Source organism: Saccopteryx leptura, chromosome 5, assembly GCF_036850995.1.
Source record: "Saccopteryx leptura isolate mSacLep1 chromosome 5, mSacLep1_pri_phased_curated, whole genome shotgun sequence".
Taxonomy (NCBI): Eukaryota; Metazoa; Chordata; class Mammalia; order Chiroptera; family Emballonuridae; genus Saccopteryx; species Saccopteryx leptura.
The window spans coordinates 167,118,820-167,144,881 of NC_089507.1; the positions used below are offsets into that span (position 1 = coordinate 167,118,820).

General features: G+C 36.5%; 2 pseudogenes; both read right to left on the reverse strand.

The window, feature by feature from the left end:
* LOC136406692 (ABC-type organic anion transporter ABCA8-like) overlaps window positions 1-26,062 on the reverse strand; it is a 328,883-nt pseudogene that overhangs the window by 167,723 nt on the left and 135,098 nt on the right.
* The window catches only part of LOC136406693 (ABC-type organic anion transporter ABCA8-like), a 99,971-nt pseudogene that overhangs the window by 58,391 nt on the left and 15,518 nt on the right, over window positions 1-26,062 (reverse strand).

Consider the following 26,062-nt stretch of genomic DNA (forward strand, 5'->3'; position numbering starts at 1 on the left):
TACCAGAATGGAGGGGGGGGGTGAGGCTGAGAGCCCAGAGAGGATTTCACAGAGGAAAAAGAGAAGAAACTACTGCTCACAGCCACTTGCCTGGTGACCAGGGAGCGAGGTGCGTTGAAAAGACTAGCTTATCTCCCAAGTGGAAAGGACAAGGAGAGGGACAGACTGTGAGGGGCTAAGGAATACAAGAAATGAACTAAAAAAGCTGACTCATCCATGCTGGAGGGGGCCATAGCTGGGGGAGGGACTGAACCTTTCACAAAACAGAGCTGAAGTGCTTCTGGATCAGAGATCTCTGGACATCTCTCCAGCTCCAATCAGCGCAACAAGACACAGCTGAAAACAAGAAGTGGGGAGGAGGGGCAGTAACTCAGGTCTCCATGGAGATCTGAGATACACTTCCCCCTACTGAAGCGGAGAAAATACCCTACCCCCAGTGAGATTAGCTGGCTAAAGAGGCCTTCAGAGTATCAGGTTACACCCATTGCATTCCTGGATACAGTTTCAAGGAAGCCCCCTGCTGAGATCAGTAAACAAGACTATCACCTGTTAAGAAAACAAACAAATCAAGACTTCATGGCTGCCGAAATCTGAAAGTGGATTACAGATAACAGCTGATACCAACCCAGGGAGACCTAGAAATAACACAACTGAAAACTGGAGGCAGACAACACCAAGCCTAGACTCAACCAACTCTACAAATAAAACACCCCAAAAAGAGGATGAGAAGACAAAGGAGTGCAATCCAAATGAAACCACAAGAGACACCTTCGAGAGATGAACTGAGTGATATGGAAATATTCAAACTTCCAGATGCGGAGTTCAAAATAATGATTGTAAGGATGCTTAGGGATCTTAGAACAACAATGGATGGTCATTATGAAAACCTAAATAAAGAAATAGAAAGTATAAAAAAGAATCAGTCGGAGATGACAAATACAATATCAGAAATAAAGAACACAATGGAAGGAATTAAAAACAGGATAGATAGAGCAGAGGATCGAATCAGCGAATTAGAGGACAACTGGAATGAAGGCATAAAAGCAGAGAAGAAAAGAGAAAAGAGACTCAAAAAGTCAGAGGAAACTCTTAGAGAGCTCTGTGACAACATGAAGAGAAATAACATCCGCATCATAGGGGTTCCTGAAGAAGAAGAAAAAGAACAAGGGATAGAGACTTTGTTGAATCATATCATAGCTGAAAACTTCTCTAAATTAATGCAAGAGAAACTCACACAAATCCAAGAAGCACAGAGGACTCCATTAAAGAGAAACCCAAAGAAACCTACACCAAGACACATCATAATTAAAATATCAAAGCTAAGCGATAAAGAGAAAATATTAAAAGCTGCAAGAGAAAAAAAAGTTATCACCTACAAAGGAGCCCCCATAAGGATGACATCCAACTTCTCAACAGAAACACTTGAGGCCAGAAGGGAATGGCAAGAAATATTCAAAGTAATGCAGAACAAGAACCTACAACCAAGACTACTTTATCCAGCAAGGCTATCATTTAAAATCGAAGGAGAAATAAAAGCTTCCCAGACAAAAAACAACTCAAGGAATTCATTACAACCAAACCAATCTGCAGGAAATGTTAAGGGGCCTGTTGTAAACAGACCAAAGTGGGAAAAGAATATAGCAAAAAAAGGAATACACCTTTAAAGAAGAAAATGGCAATGAACAACTACATATCAATAATAACCTTACATGTAAATGGATTAAATGATCCAATGAAAAGATATAGGGTAGCTGCATGGATAAGAAAACATGACCCATACATATGTTGTCTACAAGAGACACACCTTAGAACAAAAGACACACATAGATTGAAGGTAAAAGCATGGAAAAAAAGTTTCATGCAAACGGAAATGAAAAAAAAGCTGGGGTAGCAATACTTATATCAGACAAATTGGACTTTAAAACAAAGGATATAGTAAGAGATAAAGAAGGCCACTACATAATGATAAAGGGAGTAATCCAAAAGAAAGATATAACCATTATAAATATCTATGCACCTAATATAGGAGCACCCACATATATAAAGCAGACTTTGATGGATTTAAAGGGTGAGATCAACAGCAATACTATAATAGTAGGGGATTTCAATACCCCACTAACATCACTAGATAGATCCTCAAGAAAGAAAATTAACAAAGAAACAGCAGACTTATTGAAAACACTAGATCAACTCGATTTAATAGATATCTTCAGAACCTTTCACCCTAAAGCAGCAGAATATACATTCTTTTCAAGTGCTCATGGTACATTCTCTAGGATAGACCACATGTTAGGGCACAAAAGTGCTCTCAACAAATTTAGGAAGACTGAAATCATATCAAGCACTTTCTCCAATCACAACGGCATGAAACTAGAAATTAATCACAACAGAAAAGCTCAAAAATTCTCAAACGCATGGAATCTAAATAACAGGTTGTTAAATAATGAATGGATTAAGACTGAGATCAAAGAAGAAATAAAAAAATTCCTAGAAACGAATAACAATGAGCATACAACAACTCAAAATTTATGGGACACAGTGCTGAGAGGGAAATTCATAGCACTACAGGCACACTTTAAGAAGCTAGAAAAAGCTCAAATAAGCAACTTAACCCTGCATCTAAAAGAATTAGAAAAAGAACAGCAAGTAAAGCCCAAATGTAGTAGAAGGAAGGAAATAATAAAGATCAGAGCAGAAAGAAATGACATAGAGGCTAAAGAAACAATACAGAGGATCAATGAAACTAGGAGCTGGTTCTTTGAAAAGGTATACAAGATTGATGAACCTTTAAGTAGACTCACCAAGAAAAAGAGAGAGGACTCAAATAAATAAAATTAGAAATGAGAGAGGAGAAATAACAACTGACACAACAGAAATACAAAATATTGTAAAAAAATACTATGAAGAACTGTATGCCAAAAAACTAGACAACCTAGATGAAATGGACAAATTCCTTGAAACATACAATCTTCCAAAAATCAATCTGGAAGAATCAGAAAACCTAAACAGACCGATTACAACAAAGGAGATCAAAACAGTTATCAAAAAACTCCCAACAAAGAAAAGTCCAGGGCCCAATGGCTTCACAACGGAATTCTACCAAATATTCAAAGAAGAACTAACTCCTATCCTTCTCAAACTATTTCAAAAAATTCAAGAGGAAGGAAGACTTCCAAGCTCCTTTTATGAGGCGAGCACAATTCTGATTCCAAAACCAGGCAAAGACAACACAAAGAAAGAAAATTATAGGCCAATATCTCTGATGAATATAGATGCTAAATTCCTCAACAAAATATTAGCAAAAAATATCCAACAATATATGGAAAAAATCATACACCATGATCAAGTGGGATTTATTCTGGGGAGGCAAGGATTGTACAATATTCGTAAATCAATGTGATTCATCACATAAACAAAAAGAAGGAGAAAAACCATATGATAATTTCAATAGATGCAGAAAAAGCATTTGATAAAATCCAGCACCCATTCATGATCAAAACTCTCAGCAAAGTGGGAATACAGGGAACATACCTCAACATGATAAAAGCCATCTATGAGAAACCCACAGCCAACATCATACTCAATGGGAAAAAATTAAAAGCAATACCCTTAAGATCAGGAACAAGGCAGGGGTGCCCCCTTTCACCACTCTTATTTAACATGGTCCTTGAAGTCCTAGCCACAGCAATCAGACAAGGAGAAGAAATAAAAGGCATTCAAGTTGGAAAAGAAGAAGTAAAATTATCATTATTTGCTGACGATATGATATTGTATATAGAAAACCCTAAAGTCTCAGTCAAAAAGCTACTGGACCTGATAAATGAATTCAGCAAAGTGGCAGGATATAAAATTAATACTCAAAAATCAGAGGCATTTTTATATGCCAACAATGAACAGTCAGAAAGAGAAATTAAGGAAACAACCCCCTTCACAATTACAACCAAAAAAATAAAGTACCTAGGAATAAACTTAACCAAGGAGAATAAAGACTTGTACTCGGAAAATTACAAAGCATTGATAAAAGAAATCAAGGAAGATACAAACAAGTGGAAGCATATACCGTGCTCATGGTTAGGAAGAATAAACATCATTAAAATGTCTATATTACCCAAAGTAATCTATAAATTCAATGCAATACCAATTAAAATACCAATGATATACTTCAAAGATATAGAACACATATTCCAAAAATTTATATGGACCAAAAGAGAACACGAATAGCCTCAGAAATCTTAAAAAAGAAGAATAAAGTGGGAGGTATCACACTTCCTGATATCAAGTTATACTACAAGGCCATTGTACTCAAAACAGCCTGGTACTGGCATAAGAACAGGCATATAGATCAATGGAATAGAACAGAGAACCCAGAAATAAACCCACAGTTCTATGGACAACAGATATTTGAGAAAGGAGGCAAGGAAATACAATGGAGTAAAGACAGCCTCTTTAACAAATGGTGTTGGGAAAGTTGGATAGCTACCTGCAAAAAAATGAAACTAGATCACCAGCTTACACCACTCACAAAAATAAACTCAAAATGGATAAAAGACTTAAATGTAGGCCGTGAAACCATAAGCATCTTAGAAGAAAACAAAGGCAGTAAGCTCTCAGATATCTCTCAGAGCAATATATTTGCTGATTTATCTCCACGGGGAAGTGAAATAAAAGACAGGATAAACAAATGAGAATATATCAAACTAAAAAGCTTTTGCACAGCTAAAGACAACAAGAACAGAATAAAAAGACAAACTACACAATGGGAGAACATATTTGACAATACGTCTTATAAGGGGTTAATAACCAAAATTTATAAAGAACTTGTAAATCTCAATACCAGGAAGACAAACAATCCAATCCAAAAATGGGCAAAAGAGATGAATAGACACTTCTCCAAAGAGGACATACAGATGGCCAACACGCATATGAAAAAATGCTCAACATCACTAATCATTAGAGAAATATGAATTAAAACCACAATGAGATATCACCTCACACCCGTCAGAATGGCGCTCATCAACGAAACAACACAGAATAAGTGCTGGCGAGGATGTGGAGAAAAGGGAACCCTCCTGCACTGCTGGTGGGAATGCAGACTGGTGCAGCCACAGTGGAAAACAGTATGGATATTCCTCAAAAATCTGAAAATCGAACTGCCTTTTGACCCAGCTATCCCACTTTAGGGAATATACCCCAAGGACACCATAGAACGGCTCCAAAAGGAGAAAAGCATCCCCATGTTTGTGGCAGTATTGTTCACAATAGCGAAGATCTGGAAACAGCCCAAGTGTCCGTCAGAGGACGAGTGGATTAAAAAGCTTTGGTACATATATACTATGGAATACTACTCAGCCATAAGAAATGATGACATCGGATCATTTACAATAACATGGATGGACCTTGATAACATTATACGGAGTGAAATAAGTAAAACAGAAAAAAAAACTAAGAACTATATGAATCCATACATATAAGGGACATAAAAATGAGACTCAGAGACATGAACAAGAATGTGATGGCAACAGGGGTGGGGGGTGGGGGGAGGGGGGATGGGGTGAAGAAGGAGAGAGGGGTTGGGGGAGGGGAGGGGCACAAAGAAAACCAGATAGAAGGTGACAGAAGACAATTTAACTTTGGGGGAGGGGTATACAGCACAATCAAATGTCAAAATAATCTAGAGATGTTTTCTCTCAATATATGTACCCTGATTTATCAATGTCACTGCATTAAATTTAATAAATAAATTTAAAAAAAAGAAAATGAAATAAGTCATTTTCAAAATGGAAATACAGGACATTCCCCCCCCCCCCAAATACGCAACTGGTCAGAAAGCACATAAAAAAACTGCTCAACATCATTAACTATTAGAAAAATACAAATCAAACTACAATATACTAATTGACACATTTTAGGATGGGTCTGATAAAAACACAGAAAATAACAAAGAGGCATAGAAATTGACATAGACGTGTAGAAATTCGAATCCTCACAAAATGCTGGCGTAGATGTAAATTGGTGCATTTACTTAAAAAATAGTTCAGCAGTTTCTTATATGATTAAACATAGTCATCACAGAACACAACATTTCAACTCCTGGTTTAAGTCCAAAAGAATTGAAAAAATAAAACCACATTCACATAAAAACTATTACATCGACTTTTATAGCAGCATTATAAATAATTGCCAATTATTGAAAAGAACCTAAAATATGCACCCTCTGATGAAAAGTAAAATATAGTATACTTTATAGTATACTTTTCAATAGAACGTTATTCGCCAATTTAAAAAATGAAGTATTAACATATGGCACAACATAGTGATCCTTGGAAACAGCATGCTAAATGAAAGAATTTAATAAGAAAAGGTCACATGTTATATAAACAACTCATTAAATGTCCAGATGGCAAATACATAAATACAAATATATTTATGATTGATTAGTGTTGGGGGCAGAGTGAATGAGAATGATTACTACTGAGTATGAGATTTGTTTTTGAGTTTAAGTATTCTAAAATAAATTGTAATGAAGATGACACAATTTTTTAGAAGTACTAACAACCCCTGAATTGTACATTTCAAATCATTAAACAAGGCATTTAAATTATATCTCACGCTGTTAATAATTTTGTGGTGGGATAAAAAAAACTCTTTCATTTTTCAAAATGCCATCAGATAACTTATTTCTTCTTGGCAAATATCTTTTTATTCTCTGCTCTTTATTGGGCTTGTATACACATCATCCCCAAGCTTCATACATTGTTCCAAACCCATGCTGAAGAGGTGAAAACTCATTTTTTCACTCATGTTTGTGTTTTCTAACTAATTCTCTGAACAGTGAATGTATTAGAAATGAAGTATTTGGCACATGATTACCTGTATTATTGATGATTAATAATTGAGTGAGAGGATCACATGGTGCTTGTCCAGAGGTAAGGAAGTATAAAGTAGGAGAAAGTTTCAAAGTGGAACTGTGTTGCACTATTTTCGGGATAATGTAGTCCCAAAGAAGAGGGAAAACTCCAACTCCTAGGATTAATAACCTACGTGGAAGAAAATTGTCAATGTGAACTCGCAGTTATTTCTTAACTTTTAAAAATTATCTTGCAGATTACAATTTAATGAGATCAAGAAAGTATGAAAATTAAACATATAGCTCTCTGACTCATTTATTATTTTGCCCCCTTTCTACCTTTACAATAGAGATGATAAAATGCAGCTTTAATCTTTTGTTCATTTCTCTGGTTCCTCTCTGGCCATTAGCTACTCTGCACAATTTCATGTGATCTATGTCCTTTTGTTCTATGTCCAGATTTCAAGTTCCAGTGTGGTGTTAATTCATCAACACTTTATACTCAATTTTCATTGTGTCCAATCCTCTTGACTTGGTCCCTATTTCTCTTTGTGATGACTGCATAATTTCTTTATTTCCAGGCACAAATTTTCGATTATTTTTTACTCTTTATTTCTTGTGTTCTCCATTTCAAATAATTGGAATTTTTTATTATACTTTCATTATATCTTAATTTGGAACTTTCCTTCATTCCTATTTCTAATTTTACAATATTATATCATATGGCAGTTCTTACTAAATGACTGTCATCTCTTAAGAGAGTTATAGTGTTGCCAGATTAATCTTAAGTTACACTAATCTTTTCAAAGATTTTTAGTGAATTCTTGTTATTCATTTATTGGCAAGTACTTATTGAGATTCTTTTAAGCGCCAAACCTCCTATTTCTTTGATGCTTCATCAAGGTATTCATAGACAAAGCACTGACTGACATCCAAAATACTGTGGACAACAGGGTGCTAATGAGATATGATATGAGTCTTAGGAGCAGGGATAGTGCCCAGTATGCATGCAGTGGATATGGAGAGTGAACTCCCATCACATACAGGGCTGTAGGGAAGTCATGACATCCAAGTTAGAGCAAGTAGGATGTAATGGGAGAGTCAGGACTTCCAGGGAAGAGTTGGTATAATGGCCAGATAACAACTAAAATAAAGCATTGGCATATGAGTGTTGTAGACTGCAAGTGGCAAAAGCCTTTGTAAATTCGAGTCTTAGCAAAAGGCTAAGTTCTCCCCCCTCTACCTCCATATTGGCTGTGATACTTAGTATTTGTACCCACTTCACTTGCTTGCTTAAGTTGCTGGAAGCAATTTACATGCCCTTCCTCTTACTCTTTGTTTGTTCTGACATTGGTTGATTTCCCTTATGCATGGTAGAGGGATTCCTGTTTATGCATTGGGAGAGTTTCTGTTTTTGCCTCAGATGTGTAACTTTGTATCAAGGACTTCCTTGATTTGCATATGGCTATATAATAAAGCAATCTGGGGTTATGGGGCACTCGGATATTGCCATCAGCATGGAAAAGCCCCCCCCCCCATCCCATCTTTTTTTCTTAATAAGTCTGTTTTCTTAATTCTGCACCATTCTCACTCAAGATCCAGAATTATGAACTGTGCTGGTCCATGGCAAGTGGCACCCAAACAGAGGACTTGAGTACAAGAAAACTAAACTGAAGGCAGGTGACAGAATTCCCCAAGTGAAGTGTGCACAATGAGTAAAGAAACTTTTTGGGGAAAGTATAGTTGGAAGTAAAAAATTATGGGGCAATTAAGGTAAAAAATAAGGGACCTTCTTGTAGAAATGTTTCTGTATGAGAACAAATTATTGACTGAAGAGTATCAGGGTGAGCCGGAAACAGAGGGATGTGAATATGAGGACAACCTGGAGTTTGAGGATGACTCAGGGGATAAAAAAAATTGTGGCTATGGCTGCCTTAGCCGCGGGGCCTCTGCTGCCCTTGGCTCCTTCTTACGTTCAACACTCTGCTCCTCCATTCTTTTATAGGGCTGATTCTGGAGTTTATAGCTCAAAATCTGGGAAATCCCCTCTCCAACAATCTATAGACCAGGCTTGAAATATAGGGGACACAATAAATGGCTTTACCTGTTTTCCTGTTGTAGAAAGACAGGATGATATGAAGAGATTAGTGCGAGAACATGAACTGTACCTTTTAAAACTCTGAAAGAGCTTAAACTTGCTTGAGTTCAGTATGGGCCTACTGCCCCTTTTATGCTTGGTTTATTAGATACTATTAGTGCAAAGGATCTTCCCCCAAATGACTGAAAGGTGATTGCTCATGCTTGTCTCTCTGGGGGTGATTATTCGCCATGGAAGTCAGACTTTCATGAAAAGGCCATTGAGGTAGGGGAGAAATCTCAGCAGTCAACCTGAGCTGCCGGTTACAGTGACTATAAAATTTGAGAATGGATAGAAGACTTAGGTATTTGGAAAGTTACAGCTTTTCCTGTTATGGTCTGATTTTCTTTAATGTTCTAACTACAATCTTCTGAACAATCATTTTTTTCCTTTCTTATTTTTTGCCTGGAAATTGAGGCAGGGGAATCTGTGTTGGATCTGACTATACAAAATATCCCAGCAGCTGCTGAGAGCAAATTTTCTCAGGGAGATTTTGTTTAGTTTCATCCTTCAGTCCCTCTGTCAGAAAATGCCCTGACTAAAATCAGGCAGGCATATTTCTAATCTGGTTGTGCTCTGAAATCCTGGGTTTCTCTCTCTTTTGTTTGGTTCATCTAATTCCTGTTTCTGTTTAGTCTTTGTTTAATGTCTAAAATGTGTCTGCTTTTAAGGCCTGAATTAAATTCTTTTTTTTTTTTGCATGCAAAAATTGGAAATGCTGGCTCTAATATTGAAAAATTAATTTTAGAACTTATAAAGAGTGCTCATTGAAATTTAAATAGAATAGAATGTAGATCCTTAAGACTTACTAATTTGGTTAGTGCATTGTGACGTGTGTTCAGAGTTAGGAGCCAAATAGCAATTCAAGTATTAGAATTAATCAAAGTTATATGTTATACTTGTGTTTTTTTGTGAGTAAATTGTCTTGTTTATGTATAAGGTTATACTCAGGTAGGCAAAACAAAGGAATTGAGCAAAATTAAGCAGGGCCCTAATAACTCTTTACAAGAATTTGTCTCAAGGTGCTTCAGGCAGTTAGAATAATAGTATAAGAATGCTAATTTTGTTTCTCAGGCCACATCCTGCAAAAGGAGCCCCATGAAATTAGTGATTTGACTCCTCTGATTTTGCCTATTAGATTCAAAAAATAGGTCAGGAATGCCATGAAGTAGTACTAATAATACAGGGCATAAATTTAAATGACTTTTAGATACTGGAGCTAATGTATCTCTTATTGCTAAGCTACATTGGCCTCCTTCCTGGCCCACTTATGCAGCAGCCACAAAATTACAAGGTAAAGGGCAGAGTAAATCCCCTCAGCAAAGCTCTAGTTTTTTACAATGGAAAGATAAAGGTCATTCTGGACATTTTCAGCCCTATGTCCTCCCTGGATTGCCAGTTAATTTGTGGGGTAGAGATATTTTAAAAAATATGGGAGTGTTGCTTGTTGGTTCTAATAGTTTAGTCAGTACTCAAGTGCTTAATCAGGAATTTTTCCCACTAAGGGACTAGGGAAAGAACAGCAGGGAATTCTCACCCACATAGAAGTGGCACCCAATATCAGAAGGCATGGATTAGGATATCAAAATTTGGCAGAGGGGCCTGTCCTGTGGTGGCGCAGTGGATAAAGCGTTGACCTGGAAATGCTGAGGTCGCCGGTTTGAAACCCTGGGCTTGCCTGGTCAAGGCACATATGGGAGTTGATGCTTCCAGCTCCTCCCCCCTTCTCTCTCTGTGTCTCTCTCTCTCCCTCTCTGTCTCTCCTCTTTAAAAATGAATAAATAAAATAAAATAAAATAATTTGGCAGAGGGGCCTTGGTAGGTCCTGCTACCACAATAATTCATTGTGCAGACCCAATTACTTGGAAATCAGATAATCCTGTATGGGTAGACCAATGGTCTCTTTCTCAGGAGAAACTTAAGGCAGCTGCTCGATTGGTACAAGAGCAGTTACAGCTTGGGCACATTGAACCATCTAATAGCCCATGGAATACGCCTATATTTGTTATTAAAAACAAATCAGGAAACTGGAGGCTATTACAAGATTTGAGAGCAATAAATAAGACTATGGAAATTATGGATCCTCTCCAGCTAGGACTCCCTTCTCCTACTGCCATTCCATGGAATTGTCACCTTGTAATTATTGACTTGAAGGATTGCTCTTTACTATTCTTTTAAGCCCTCATGAGTGCAACCATTTTGCAGTGTTTTTCACTTAATTTCCAGGCTCAATGGAGCGATACCAGTGGAGAGTTTTGCCTCAAGGTATGGCTAACAGTCTTACTTTGTGCCAAAAATATGTTTCTCAAGCTATCTCTCCAGAAAAAAGGCAGCACCCTAAGGTGAACATAATTCATTATATGGGTGATATTCTTCTTGCTCATTCAGATAAAGACACTGTGTTGACCCTTCTGCAACAACTAGAATATTCTTTGAAAAAATCAGGACTTTACATAGCTCCTGAAAATATACAGCAATCTTTATCTTTCTCTTGTTTAGGACAAATTATTGAGGGACAACAAATTCATCCACAAAAATTAGAAATCAGGACAGATCATTTGTAAACTTTAAACAATTTCCAGAAATTTTTAGGAGATATTAATTGGCTTAGACCTTCCTTGAAATTAATTACTGGGAAACTGAAAGCACTTTTTGATATTCTTAGAGGCTCATCTAAACCAGCTTCTCCTTGACTATGTACAGCTGCAGGACAACAAGCTTTAAAGCTTGTAGGAAAAGCCTGCAACAAGCTCAACTAAAACCCATAAATCCTGAAGAATCAATTGCTTTACTAATTTTTCCCTCAAGTTACACTCCAATGGGACTATTGTGGCAAGCTTCAGGTCCTATTGAATGTATTTATTTAGCTATTATTCCTAAGAAAGTTTTATCCCAGTATTTTGATCTTGTTGCCTCCTTAATTATCAAGAGGCATAGGTGACTCTTACAGCTTATAGGTTTTGAGCCTTAAATTATTGTTTTTCCTTTTTCAAAGGATCAACAACAATGGCTCTGGGAAACTTTCACTAAATGGCAAATTGCTTTTGCAAATTTTACAGGCCAAATTGATTCTCACTAGCCAGCTGATAAAATAGTTTAATTTTCATTAATTACTACATTTGTCTTTCCTAAGACAACTGTTAATGAGACCATTCCTGAAGCACCTACAGTCTTTACTGATGGGTCCAGCTCAGGAATAGCAGGCTTAATAATTGATGGTCAAGTCTATACTAAAATAGTTTGCCTTGAAATCCGCTCAAAGATTAGTATTACATTCCATTAGCATGGCTTTTCAGAATTTGCCATGTTCCTCCTTTAATCTGTATACAAACAGCAAATATTTACTTATGATTATTTCCATTATAGAGACTGCTGTCTTAGGGACAACTGCCAATGAAGAACTATTTCAGCAGTTCCTCCTTCTTCAAAGACTTGTATGTCAACATAGAGCTCCATGTTTTATAGGACATACTTGAGCTCACTCCATGCTCCCTGGAGCTTTAGCCCAAGGGAATGCCCTTGTTGATCAAACTACCCAAAATTTGGGAAATTATTGGAGCCACCATAACAGATCAAGCAATCCAGTATTATACTATTCATCACCAGAATGCTGCAGCCTTGCATAAACAGTTTTAACTTTCTCAGGAAGCAGCATGGCAGATTGTTAAATCCTGTCCAAGGTGTTCTATACTATAATCTGTCCCTTTGTTTGGAGTTAACCTTTGAGGACTTCTACCAGGACAACTTTGGCAAATGAATATTACTCATATACCTTCATTTGGCAAACAGTCCCTTGTCCACGTTACAGTGGATACTTATTCTGAATTTAGAGTAGCCTCTGCCAGAACAGGAGAGGCTGCTAAGCATGTTATAGCTCAGTGTTTGTATGTATTTTTTATTATTGGACTCCCTAAACTGATTAAAATGGACAATACTCCTACATATGTAAGGAAAGCATTTACTACATTTTGTCAAACCTTTTGAATTATGGGTATTTCTTACAATCTTTAAAGTCAAGGTATTATTAAAGTATACCCAGCAAATATTTAAGGTCAATTTAAAAAATATAAAAGGGGGAGTTATATCCTGGAATCATGCTTTTTATAATACTTTAAAAACATTTCTTTTGAATGCTGATGTACAGGAGATGCCAAATCTTTTTCTCCTGCAAACCTCTACCCTCTTTTATTTGATCCAACTAACAATGCTGTTTTGTCTTTTTCCAAATAGCTCCACATAAATAGGCAGATAAGAACCCTCAAACCCCTCAGTGAGATCTTCTGAGCATGGCTTTTAAAAAGGTTTGTAATGACCAAGAAGCAGAAAAAGCCCAAAAGAGATCAAGTGAAATACCAGCTCTTGGCATACACCCTTAAAGGCTCCAACACTCTGAGGGGGCCTCATAGGACCCCATCTGGGCCCTGCTTCAATAGTGGAAAGGAAGGTCATTGAATTAAAGCCTGCCAGGCTTACATGCCTTTTCTGTGGGGAAAAAGGGACATTGGAAGGTAGGCTGCCCCCTTGCTCCTCTAAGGGAGGGTTCAGTCTCTTCCAGCCCTGCTCCAGCCACTGTGATCTGACCTTGCCTAGCTTCCTGGGACTTGCCACTGAAGGCTAAAGGTGCCCAGTTCTGTCAGCCCTATCTCATGTCACCATGGACGAGCCTAGGGTATTTCTTCCAAGTAGCAGGTAAACTGATCTCATTCCTTATGGACACAAGAGCCACTTACTATGTCTTGCCTGAATATTTGGGCTTTTATTCATTTCCACAAAAATCTCTGTTGTGGGTGTTGATAGTCCTATTTTCTGCTGCTTTGTTTAATATAAATATATAGTTTCTCCTTTATTACTTTTGCCTCAATGCCCCAAGCATACTTTAGGCTGGGACCTACTCCTAATTTAGAGCTCTTTTTCTCCTTTTTGCCAACTTCTATTACAAATTTACCTTTGCCATTCAGCATAGTGTATCCCAAGGTTCTCCTCACTATCCCATGGCTGTAAAGCTCCAGGGAAAGGCCCCCTGGGTTCATCTCTCCAGTTCTGAAGAAAACGGAAGTCCATCTCCAAACATGCTGAAGATGGCTTTTCTAGTCTACCTGAATCATTACCAGCTAGAAGCAGTGGTCATTGGACTTGAACGCTAGCTGCAAACTTTAGAAATGTGACAACTATTCCAGTGCCATATGGACTTCTCCTGGATGTGTTTCCTGGACTCCTGCTCCTTGTGACAGCTTTTAATGGACTGAACTGCGGTTTGGTTGCATTTTCAGGGATGTGGAATGGTGATGGTGCCAGCTTGGATTTGGTGAACATGTTAAGGACATTCAAAACAGCAAAAACTCTTTTATAGATCCTGTTATATTGGCTAAAAATTTTCTAAAAGGCTTTAATCCCTGTAATGTATTAGAATACTTATTTGGGTATCTGATAACATTGGCTATACTAATTTTGTGTTTATTCTGTATTTTTTTTAGTCTGCCTCCAAATTAGAATCTGGGAAACTAGAAAATCAGATGAGTGCAAATCTCAGCACACAAATTAAAAACAAAAAGGGGGGATGTGTTGTAGACTGCAAGTGGCAAAAAGCCTTTGTAAAAGCAAAAGGCTAAGTTCTCCCCCCTCCATGTCCATATTAGCTATGATGCTGAGTATTTGCACCCACTTCACTTGCTTGCTTAAGTTGCTGGAAGCAATTTACATGCCCTTCCTCTCACTCTTTGTTTGTTCAGATGTTGGTTGATTTCACTTATGCATGGTAGGGGGATTCCTATTTATGCATTGGGAGAGTTCCTGTTTTTGCCTCAGATGTGTAATTTTGTATCAAGGACTTCCTTGATTTGCATATGGCTATATAATAAAACAAACTGGGGCTATGGGACATTCGGATATTGCCATCAGCATGGAGAGGCTTCTCGATCCCATCCTTTTTTCCTTAATAAGTCTGTTTTCTTAATTCTGCACCATTCTCACTCAAGACTCAGAATTACAAAACTGCGCTTGCCCATGGTATATAAGTATTGGAAGAAAAGTCCACATCCCAGTGCTTCTGTTACCATCCATAGAAAATTTCAAGAACAAATCTTACCGGAAAACTCATGTTACTTTAACCTCTCTTTTATAATTGGCCCTGAGATGTTATCAATTCCACCTGCTAGTCAGTTGTAGATAAAAACTATGACCATGACGTAGATGGCATATTATACTTTACCCAGTTTTGTAGATGCAGAATCTTATTTTATTTTTTTATTTGTAGTAAGAGGATGGGTGGCAGGGACAGACACCTGCATGCACCCCGACTGGGATCCACACAGCAAGTCCACTAGAGGGCAATACTCAGCCCATCTGGGACCATTACTCTGTTGCAGCCAGAGCCATTTTTTAGTGCCTGACGCAGAGAACATGCAGTCATCCTCAGCACTCCTGGCCAATTTGCTGTAATCAAGCCATGGCTACAGATGGGGAGGAGAAGAAAGAGAAAGACAGAGAGAGTAGCAAGAGGAGGAAGTGTGGAGAAGCAGAGGGGCGCTTCTCCTGTGCACCCTGACCAGTAATCAAACCTGGGATATCTAATGCAGGGTCAAAACTCTACCACTGAGCCTACTAGCCAGGGCACAGTGTTTTATTTTTATTTTTTGTTTTCTCTTATTTTTAGACTTGAATTTCTTTTTAATGCATTGACTGAACCAAAGCCATACTGATACTCACAGTGGTAACAGAACTTTTTTTTCCTGCTTTAACTTTAAGAAGCGGACCCTTGCAATTGCACGAACTTGCTGTCCCCACAGGGCGAGGCCACCTATTGTTTCTCTCATCTCACTAAGTGAAGAGAGAACTTGTTCCATCTCAACAAGCCTTTCTGTGTCTTCAGCTCCTTTTACCTGTACTTCTCCTGAAGAGGCTATATCTAAAAAACACAAAATAAGTAATGCATAAATTGGACTTCAGAGGTACTGTATTGAACTTACTCTAGGCATTTGTTTAATCACAATGACCCAGATAACATTTTCAGCATAACTGTAGTCATTGTGTGGTATTACTGGTTGCTGCCATGAACTAGAAAAATAGGGGGAGGATTCATTTCTTGAACAAGAGGCCTAGAAAGAAGATCCTAGATAATTTGGATACAGATACTACATTAAAGAGGTGAAATAAATATGCAAGATCATTTTAGCATCTTGATGTGACTTGGATACTTGGTAAATAAAACAATTGTCTTAAGTGTTCACCTAGAAAGATGCTGCAAATTGGTGTGCTACAAACTGGGGGTTAACTGTAAATTAACCATAAGATAATAATAACCATATTAAAAATAAATGGGATAAATATGCCATATAAAAAATCTTGTAAAATGAATTAGAAAGCAGAAGTAAACTACATGCTGCATACAAGAAATACATTGTAAATTAAAAGCACATGCAGTTTGAACTCTTTTTAAAAGTGGTAGTCACAAATTAGATTAAAATTAAAGCAACTGTATTAATTCTGGGCAAACTGGGCTTCAGGATAACTGTCACTGCCAGGGTTTAAAAAGGATCTTTCATTATGATAACGAAGGCAATCAAGTACACATGCTAATCTTAAACGTGTATGTACATAATAACAGGTCCAAATGCATGGAGGAAACACCAAACTAAAGTGGGGGAAAGGACAATAATAGACACATCTAAAATTATAGTTAGAGATTTTACTATCCCTCACTTGTAATTTATACAACTCTGTACACACAGAAGTTCCATAAATATATATATATTATATTCTAAATGTATGCATTTGTATAATCTCATACATATATATGCATACATATATATATATGTTTGTATGTATAAATGTTTTTAAATGGACAGAAAATATAGACAAAAACAAAATAAAACAGCCGGACTAGGTGGTGGAGGAGTAGATAGAGCGTTGGACTGGGATACAGAGGACTCAAGTTCGAGACCCCAAGGTCGTCAGCTTGAGCGCAGGCTCATCTGGCTTGAGTAAAAAGCTTACTAGCTAGGACCCAAGGTCGCTGGTTTGAGCAAAGGGTTACTAGGTCTGCTGAAGGCCTGCAGTCAAGACACATATGAGAAAGCAATCAATGAACAACTAAGGTGTTGCAACGAAAAACTGATGATTGAGGCTTCTCATCTCTTTTTGTTTCTGTCTGTCTGTCTCTATCTATCCCATCTCACTGACTCTCTCTCTGTCCCTGTAAATAAATAAATAAATAAATAAATAAATAAATAAAACACCCTGTAAGGGCACAGAATATTTAAAAACACCATCATCTAGTTAGATCAAATGGAAATTTATACAACTCTGTACACAACAGAAGTTCCATAAATATATATATATTATATATTTTAAATGTATGCATTTGTATAAACTCATACATATATATGCATTTATATGTTTGTATGTATAAATGTTTTTAAATGGACAAGAAATATTTATCAAAATAGATAAAATGCTGATTCAACAAGTGTAAATAAATTTAAAACATTTTAAATCATGTTATGTTTTATGACTACCCAAAAAGTTGTAATGTCAATGACAATAATATTTAGAAAATTCAGAAGTTATTTTTATATTGTACAACATATTTGGGTATCATCAAGTATAATCATATGTCTCATGAATTGAGCAAATCATCAAAAATTTAAAAATTATTGAAAATAACCAATAGAAATTTTGTATTTAACAATTATAACTGAAAATATTTTCTGAAAAATAAAAGCTCAACAGATTTTATTTGGTGGAAGAGATGGTTAGTAAACATGACAAAAGACGAACTGAGATTATTAGTAAGTCTAAAGAACAGAAAGAAAAATAGAATAGGAAAAATAAATTTTCAAACAAATGTGAGACACTATCAACATTATAACAGATACTACCACATACAATAATGGACAGTATAGACAATAAGAGACAGAAAGCATAGTTAAAAAAATACCATATTTCCCCATGTATAAGACACTCCCATGTATAAGACACACCTTAATTTTAGGGTCCAAAATTTGAAAAAAAATGTATTTCATTAAGTTATTAAACTCAAGTTTTATTCATCATAAAATTCATACAACTCCTCATCTGCATGAAAAAATAGGAAATGCAATTTAAAAAATCTACAACCACCGTATAAGATAAACTCAGTTTTTAGACTCCAAATTTTTCAAAAATGGGTGCTTTTTATACATGGGGAACTAAGGCAGTGGCTGAAATGTTCTCAAATGTGAGGAGAAACTCTAGCATATATGTATACATACATACAGGTCATAGATCACCAAGTTGGACAAATGAAGGAGGTCCACACCTGAAGGCATCATAACTGAATTGTCAAAACCAAAGACAGAAAGAGAATCTTGAAAGCAGCGGGAAGAAAACAACTCATCATATAAAGAAATCCAATAAGATCTAGAGCTGACTTCTCATCAGAAACCATGGAGAGCAGCAGGCTTATTCAGAGTGCTTGGAGAGAGAGATTTAGAATAACTGTTTTGTCTGAAATTGCTCTTGGAAAATGGGATACGATGAGGGTTATGAGCTTTAGGTAGAAGAAATTGGGCCATCTTTAATATCAAGGCCATAGTGTCAGTGGAGGTAACAAATGTGACAGGGATGCATTTCACTTTAATATATTCTTGCCCGAGAATGATCTTAATCATGGAACCTCATATTTTGTAACCATGTCTTTGGAACAGTGTTTTCTTGCTGTTTACACTGCACTAGGTGTTCTGAATACATTCACATGATAATTTTCATGCCATGCATTTTACTTACCTGGTTTATCAATAGTTGAGTTTCCTTCTAGTTTCAGAAACACCTCATTCAAAGTTGTCATGGAAACACCATAATTCTCAATACCCAGGTCTGGACAGAGATCAAAATTCTCGTAAAGTTCTAAAAAAACACATACACAGTAGCAAATCAAAATGAGAATAAATCACAGGTGAACTAAGCATAACTTTTCTAACATTCTTCAAATCTATATATCATTTTTTATTTCACAATGTGTTCTATTTCATATATTAACTTTTTTTGATTAAATAACAATTTATAGTTACATATATTTCTATCAAAATTCCATTTCAGTTTTTTTTCTGTCTTGTTTTTAAAGTTTTATTAATAGTGGAACTTCAGATTCTTTTCAATTTCAAGCCTAATTAATTGAGGAGTAATTACCAGAAAACACATAAAAATGGAAGCCAGCAAATGGGATAGATCTATTTTTGTGAGAATTAGTTGGATTGTGTAGAACATTTTTCAGTTCAGAACATATTTGTCAAAGGAAGTAGAAAAAATATAACATTTTTTAAATTTCTGCTTTTGATTATGAAGAAAAACTCACAATATCTTAGAGACAGAGAATGAGGAACTACTCAGAACTTTGGTGGTATGGTAGGAAATTGTGACAGTAGTCTCTCTAGCAATTCTGTATCCCTTTTTTTTTAATTCATTTGCCAATAATACTTTTGCATTGTTATTATTCTTAAAGGAGGGAGCAATGTCCTTTTCTGCATGCACTTAAATTATTATATTTAATTAAATGAATCTAAAATAAAAGCCAGTTATAAATCCTAGTTTGATGACAAAACTCCTGTGGCTTCAAACTGGGGCTTATTCCTGGGCAATAGGACACACTAAAAGCTTTCTGTCTTTTTTTAAAATTAAATTTATTTGGGTGACATTGGTTAATAAAATCATACACACTTTAGGTATTGAGTTTTATGTATATCACCTGTATATTGCACTGTGTGTTCACCACCCAAAATAAAATCTATGTAACATTTTTCTGTCTTGATTAGTTTACTGTATAGAGAAGAATTAAACTGCTACTGAGTGTTGTCATTCTTCCATTGCCCTAAAATGATGTGAACCTCCTATAAATTATAATTATGGTAGAAACACATTAATATTAGTGTTTTATGACACTTTGCCTGATGGTTGTAAGAAACCCTTGTGCTGTTACCATGAAATGTATATCTGAATGATTCAATGAGGGTAATTTTTGTGTTTTTGTTGCACATACATAAGATAAGGTTAATTATTTCAACCACTCAGGGCAGGCCCTTATTCAGCGCCTTTACCAGGAAATAGATTCTCTGAGTGATAAACATAACTAGTAATTTTTTCTTTTTCTTTTCTTTTCTTTTTTCTGCTAATTGTTTTTTTAATTTTTATTGATTTTTATTTTTTGTGTTTACATAAATTCAAGTGTCCCACTGAATATATCTCCCCCACCCTCGTGTTCTTGAGACCACCTTGCCTCCACCTCAATGTTTTCCCTCCTTCCCTCCAGGATTTTCTGTCTTGCTCTCAATAACACTGTTATGTGTATATAATTTCATTAATCTCTTTTTCTTCTCTGATCTCATTCTCTCATCTGCTTTCCCTCTGTCTGCTTTCCCTTTGGTCCCTTTGATCCCTCCTCTGCCTGTATTCTGTCCCTCAGTTCACTTTGTTCACTAGATTCCTCAAACAAGTGAGGTCATATGATATTTTTCTTGCTCTGCCTGGCTTACTTCACTTAGCATAATAGTCTCCAGGTCCATCCATGTTGTCACAAAAGGTAAGATTTTATGTGTTTTTTTCACAATCATAGAGTATTCCATTGTGATATGTTTATCTACTTGTCCACTGACAAACACTTGGGCTGTTTCCAGATTTTGGCTATTATAAAAAATGCTGCAATAAACATGGGGGTGCAATTCTTCTTTTGAATCAGTGATTTGCCATTCTTAGGATATATTCCTAAAAGTGGGATAACTGGGTCAAAAACCAGTTCCATTTTTAATTTTTTGAGGTATCTCCATACTGTTTTCCACAGTGGTTGCACCAGTCTGCATTCCCACCAGCAGTGCAGGAGGGTTCCCTTTTCTCCACATCTTCGCCAGCACTTAGTATGTGTTGTTTTGTTAATGAGCACCATTCTGACAGGTGTGAGGTGATATCTCATTGTGGTTTAGTTTGCGTTTCTCTAATGATTAATGATGAAGTTTTTTTCGTAGCACAATTGCCCATCTGTATGTCTTCTTTGGAGAAGTGTCTATTCATTTCTTTTGCCCATTTTTTGATTGGATTGCTTAGCTTCCTGATGTTGAGTTTTACACATTTTTTATAAATTTTTATTATTAACCCCTTATCACACATATTATCGAATATGTTCTCCCAATGAGTGGTTTGTCTTTTTATTTTGTTCATATTGTCTTTAGCTGTGAAAAAGCTTTTTAGTTTGATATAGTCCCATTTTTTAAAAAATATTTTTTATTTATTCATTTTAGAGAGGAAAGAGAGAGAGAGAGAGAGAGAGAGAGAGAGAGAGAGAGAAGGAGAAGGAGGGAGGAGCAGGAAGCACCAACTCCCATATGTGCCTCGACCAGGCAAGCCCAGGGCTTTGAACCGGCGACCTCAGCATTTCCAGGTCAACGCTTTATCCATTCGCCACCACAGGTCAGGCTAGTCCCATTTCTTCATCCTGTCCTTTATTTAACTGATATAGCCCGTGGACCTATATCAGCAAATATATTGCTGCAAGTGCTGTTGGCATGCTTACTGCCTACATCAGGGGTCTCAAACTCGCGGCCTGCGGACCGCATGCGGCCCGCCGAACAATTTTGTGCGGCCCGCAGACTAATCCACGAAGTTCAAAATATTTTGGATAAAATTAAGTAAGCCTAGGGGCCTACTTGTATTTTTCATTTCTCTAGCATCCTAGCTAGATATTAGCTTAGTTAACAGCAGTTGTGATGCGAACTACAGTTTCTGGTCGTTTTGTGACACTGAGTAAACTGCATGTACGATTGTGCTTGTTGTACTGATTTTTTTTTGTTTTCAACTGCAGTGTGAAAAGTGTTGCGTAGCCCCATGTTCATTGCAGCATTGTTCACAGTGGCCAGGACATGGAAACAACCAAAAAGCCCATCAATAGATGACTGGATAAAGAAGATGTGGCACATATACACCATGGAATACTACTCAGCCATAAGAAATGATGACATCGGATCATTTATAGCAAAATGGTGGGACCTTGACAACATTATACGGAGTGAAATAAGTAAATCAGAAAAAACCAGGAACTGCATTTTTCCATACATAGATGGGACATAAAAGTGAGACCAAGAGACATTGATAAGAGTGTGGTGGTTACAGGGGGAGGGAGGAGAGGGAGAGGGAAGGGGGAGGGGGAGGGGCACAAGAGAACTAGATAGAGGGTGACAGGACAATCTGACTTTGGGTGATGGGTATGCAACATAATTGAACTTTAAGATAACCTGGACATGTTATCTTTGAATATATGTATCTTGATTTACTGATGTCACCCCATTAAAAAGAAATACAATAAAAAAAAAAATAAAAAAAAAAAAAGAAAAGTGTTGCGTAATAGTTGCCTTTTGTAGACCTAGTGCAGCCCGCCGAATGACTGTGATCTTGCTCTGCGACCCACATGCTGAGTTGAGTTTGAGACCCCTGGCCTACATTGTCTTCCAAGATGATTATGGTTTCACTACCTATATTTAAGTCTTTTATCCATTTTGAGTTTATTTTTGTGAATGGTGTAAGCTGGTGGTCTAGTTTCATTTTTTTGCAAGTACCTGTCCAATTTTCTAAAACCATTTGTTAAAGATTCTGTCTTTACTCCATTGTATGCTCTTACCAACTTTGTCAAATATATAGCAATTGTTTATAAAGGTGTAGGTTTATTTCTGGGTTCTCTGTTCTTTTTCATAGGTCTATATGCCTGTTCTTATGCCAGTACCAAACTGTTTTGAGTACAATAGCCTTGTAGTGTAACTAGATATCAGGAAGTGTGATACCACGTACTTTATTCTTTTTTTTCAACATAGCTGAGGCTATTTGTGGTTTTTGGGTTTTTTGGATTCCATGTAAATTTTTGGAATATTTGTTCTATGTCTTTAAAGTATGCCATTGGTATTTTAGTGGAAATTGTATTGAATTTATAGCTTGCTTTGGATAATATGGACATTTTAATGATGTTGATTCTTCCTATCCATAAACACAGTATATGCTTTTACTTCTTTGTATCATTCTTGATTTCTATTTTCAATGTTTTATAATCTTCCAAGTACAAGTCTTTATTTAACATCCTTGGTTCAATATACTTCTAGGTACTTTATTTTTTATGTTGCATTAATGAAGGAACTTGTTTTCTTAATTTCTCTTTCAGATAGTTTATTGTTGGTGTATAAAAATACCTCTGATTTCTGAATATTAATTTTATATTCTGACACCTTCTGAATTCATTTATCAAGTCTTGTAGTTATTTTTGTTTTGTTTTGTTTTGTTTTGTTTTGTTTCTGAAGCTGGAAACGGGGAGAGACAGTCAGACAGACTCCCGCATGTGCCCAACCCGGATCCACCCGGCACGCCCACCAGGGGCGAAGCTCTGCCCACCAGCGGGCGATGCTCTGCCCCTCCGGGGCATCGCTCTGCCGTGACCAGAGCCACTCTAGCACCTGGGGCAGAGGCCAAGGAGCCATCCCCAGCGCCCGGGCCATCTTTGCTCCAATGGAGCCTTGGCTGCGGGAGGGGAAAAGAGAGACAGAGAGAAAGGAGGGGGGGTGGAGAAGCAAATGGGCGCTTCTCCTATGTGTCCTGGCCGGGAATCGAACCTGGGTCCTCCGTGCGCCTGGCCAACGCTCTACCGCTGAGCCAACCGGCCAGGGCCAAGTCTTGTAGTTTTTGACTGAGACTTTAGGATTTTCTATGTACTTTATCATGTCATCAGCAAATAATGGTAGTTTTATTCTTCTTTTCAAATTTGGATGCCTTTTTATTTCTTTATTTTTCTCTGATTTCTGTGGCTAGGACTTTCAGAACTATGTTGAATAAGAGTGGTGAAAGGGGGCACCTCAGCCTTGTTCCTGATCTTAAGGGGATTGCTTTTAATTTTCACCCATTGATTATGATGCTGGCTCTTGGTTTGTCATAGATGGACTGTATCATGTTGAGGTATATTCCCTGTATTTCCACTTTGCTGAGAGTTTTAATCATAAATGGGTGCTGGATTTTATAAAGTCCTTCTTCTGCATCTATTGATATTATCATGTGATTTTTATTCTTCCTTTTTTTTAAGTGATGAATCACATTGATTGACTTGCAAATGTAACAGCCTTGCCTCCCCAGAATAAATCTAATTTAATCACAATGTATATTTTTTTTTTCATGTATTGCTGCATCCTGCTTGCTAATATTTTGTTGAGAATTTTAGTATCTAAGCTCATCAGGAATATTGGCCTATAGTTTTCTTTTATTGTAGTGTCTTTACATGGTTTTAAAGTGAGGATTATACTCGCCTCATAAAAAGAACTTGAAAGTCTTCTCCCCTCTTGAATTTTTTTTAGTAGCTTGAGAAGGATAGGAGTTACTTCTTCTATGAATATTTGATAGTATTTGCCTGTGAAGCCATCGGGCCAAAGGCTTTTGTTTGTTGTGAGTTTTTTGATACTGTTTTGATCTCATTTGTTGTAATCAGTCTATTTAAGTTTTCTGATTTTTCCAGGTTGATTTTTAAGGGATTATATTTTTCAAGGAATTAGTCCATTTCACCTAAATTGTCTAATTTTTTAGCATACAGTTCTTCATAGTATTTTGTTACAATTCTTTGTATTTCTGCAGTGTCAGTTGTTACTTCTCCACTCTCATTTCTAATTTTATTTATTTGAGTCCTTTTTCTTTTTTTCTTGGTGAGTCTGGTTACAGGTTCTTCAATCTCGTTTACCTTTAAAATAACCAGCTCTTGGTTTTATTGATCCTCTGTATTGTTTTTATCACCTCTATGTCATTTATTTCTGCTCTGATCTTTATTATTTTTTTCTTTCTACTTCCTGTGAAATTTACTTGCTGTTCTTTTTCTAGTTATTTAATTGCAGGATTAAGTTGTTTATTTAAACTTTTTCTACCTTCTTAATATATGCCTGTAATGCTATGAACTTCCCTCTTAGGACTGCTTTTGCTTTGTCCCATAAATTTTGAGTTGTTGTATGCTCATTTTCATTTGTTTCAAGGACACTTTTTTATTTCTTCCTAAATCTCATTGTTGATCCATTTGTTCTTTAATAACATGCTGTTTAGTTTCTAAGTGTTTGTGTGTTTTTCAGTTTTTCTATTGTAGTTGATATTTAGTTTCATGCCATTGTGCTCAGAGAAGATGCTTAATTTGATTTCAATCTTCTTAAATTTATTGAGACTTGTTTTGTGTCCTCTCATGTGGTCAATCCCAGAGAATGTATCATGAGCACATGAAAAGAATGTATATTCTGCTGCTTTAGGGTGGAAAGTTCTGAAGATATATATTAAGTCCAGTTGATCAAGTGTGTCCCTTAATTCTGCTTTTCTTTGTTAACTTTCTTTCTTGAGGACCTCACCAGTGATGTTAGGGGCGTATTGAAATCCCCTACTCTACTAATATTGTTGTTGATCTTGCCCCATATGTCCATGAGAGTCTGCTTTATATATTTATGAGTTTCTATATTAGGTGCATATATATTTATAATGGTTATCTCTTCCTGTTGGATTACTCCTTTTATCATTATGTAGTGACCTTCTTTATTCCTTACTATAGTCTTTGTTTTAAAGTCTATTTTGTCAGATATAAGTATTGCTACCCCAGCTTTTTTTTTATCATTTCCATTTGCATGAAATATTTTTTTTCATTTTTTTATTTTCAGTCTATGTGTATCTTTTGTTTTGAGGTGGGTTTCTTGTAGATAGCATATGTACGAGTCCTGTTTTGTTATCCACTCAGCTACTCTATGTCTTTTAATTGAGGTACTTAATCCATTTATATTTAAGGTTATTATTGATATGTAGTTGTTTATTTCCATTTTATTCTTTAAATCTACATTCCCTGTTTCCTAGATTTTGTTTTTCCTCTTTGTTTTGTTTACAACAGGTCCCTTAACATTTCTTGCAGCATTGGTTTGATTGTAATACATTTTTTTATTTTTATTTTTTGGTCTGGGAAGCTTTTAATTTCTCCTTTAATTTTAAATGATAGCCTTGTTGGATAAAGAAGTCTTGGTGCCCTGGCCGGTTGGCTCAGCGGTAGAGCATCGGCCTGGCGTGCGGGGGACCCG